Raw genomic sequence first — 2,045 nt, 5'->3', positions numbered from 1 at the left:
TCCATGTCCTTATGCTAGCCTTAGGTTGGTTATTTAACCACCTCTTAGCTTGGTCTTTTACAGCAAATGGAAACAGTAATACTCTGTAGACATCCTGATCTACTTTCTTATCATGTACTGTGTCAGCAATTTGTAAAAATTGTGCCAGAAACTCTGTAGGTTCTTCCTGTGGAAGACCAGAATACTGGCAACTTTGCTGCACCATGATAATGAGTTGAGGATTCAACTTAAAGCTACTGACTCCAATAGAGGGTATATAGATACTGCTCCCATATGAAGCAGTAGTGGGGTTAGCATATGACTCCAGAGTCCTTCTGGACTGTTCATTTCCACTTAGGTCCATGATGGAGAAAGGGAGATAATGCAGATTGCAAATAAAATATATATTTTTTTGAAAACCGAAATCAAAATTAAATAAAATAAAAGAAAATAAATGAAAAATTGACTATAAATTCGAAAATTTGAAGAAAAATAAAAAAAATTAAAAACTAAATTAATTAATTAAAAAGATTAGAAAAAGATGTGGGTGAGGATTTTCAAAAAAAAAATGAAGAGAGAGAAATTGGTTAGGAAGTTTTGAAAAAGATATGTCTTAAAATTAAAGATACTTGTAAGAAAATAAAATAATAAAAAAATAAAAAAGAAAAGATATGAAAAAAATTTGATTTTAAAATTTGAGATTAGAAAAGATAAGATAGGCTAGGTAAGAGAAGATAAGGAATTTTAAATTAAAAAGTTTTGAAAATTAAATTATAAATTTGAAAATTTGAAATTTGAATTTTAAAATTTGAATTTTGAAAGTTGCAATTTGAAATTTGAAATAAGATAAGATAAGATTTTGAAAAAGATATGATTTTTTTTTAAAAAGATTTGAATTTTGAAAGTTGCAATTTGAAATTTGAAATAAGATAAGATAAGATTTTGAAAAAGATATGATTTTTTTTTAAAAAGATTTGAATTTTGAAATTTTAAAACTAAGATAAGATAAAATAAAAAAATTTAAAATAAAATCTGAATTTTTAAAAGTAAAATTCGAAAAATCAATTAAAATAAAGAAAAAAGATATTTTTTAATTCAATGAGGAAAGAGAAAAACAATAAAAAGACACAAAACTTAAAATTTTTAGATCTAATGCTCCTTATTTTTGAAAATTTTGGAGGGAAACACCAAGGAACACCAAACTTAAAAATTTTAAGATCAAAATACAAGAAAGACTCAAGAACACTTTGAAGACTCACAAGAACAACAAGAACATGAAGAGAACACCAAACTTAAAATTTTTAGAAAACCAAAACAAAATTTTCGAAAATTAAAGAAAAATCAACAAGAAAACACCAAACTTAAAGTTTGACACAAGATTTATTCAAAGAAAAATTAATTTTGAAAAAGTTTTTAAAAAAGAAGATAGCCAATTACCAAGTACATAAGCATCACGCTCTAGCCAATTGAGCTATAAATTTAAAGTGCTTTAACAAGGTATTCAATAAGTAAATTTTTTTTTTTTAGATACTAATAATTCGAAATGCACAAGAAAAACAAGAAAAATCACAAAACAAGAAAAACTAAAGATCAAACAAGGAAAATAAACAAGAACAACTTGAAGATTAAGAAAGAACAATGAACACAGTTTCGAAAATTTAAAAGAAAATAAAAACATACAATTGACACCAAACTTAAAATATAAGACTAAACTCAAACAGAAAAACTCAATTATTAGTAAAAATAAAAATAAAATAAAATAAAATAAAAAATAAAGTTTCGAAAATTTTTTTTTTGAAAAAGAAAATAAGGATTCTAAAATTTTAACAAGAACAATAATAAAAGACTCTGACCCAAAAGACAAAATCTTCCTAATCTAAGCAACAGGACGAACCGCCAGTTGTTCAAACTCGAACAATCCCCGGCAACGGCGCCAAAAACTTGGTGCACGAAAATTACTTCACACTATGTAATTCCGCACAACTAACCAGCAAGTGCACTGGGTCATCCAAGTAATACCTTACGTGAGTAAGGGTCGAATCCCATGGAGATTGTTGGCTTGAAGC

This window comes from Arachis ipaensis, chromosome B04, assembly GCF_000816755.2.
Source record: "Arachis ipaensis cultivar K30076 chromosome B04, Araip1.1, whole genome shotgun sequence".
Classification (NCBI taxonomy): Eukaryota; Viridiplantae; Streptophyta; class Magnoliopsida; order Fabales; family Fabaceae; genus Arachis; species Arachis ipaensis.
This window is presented reverse-complemented; position numbering follows the sequence as displayed.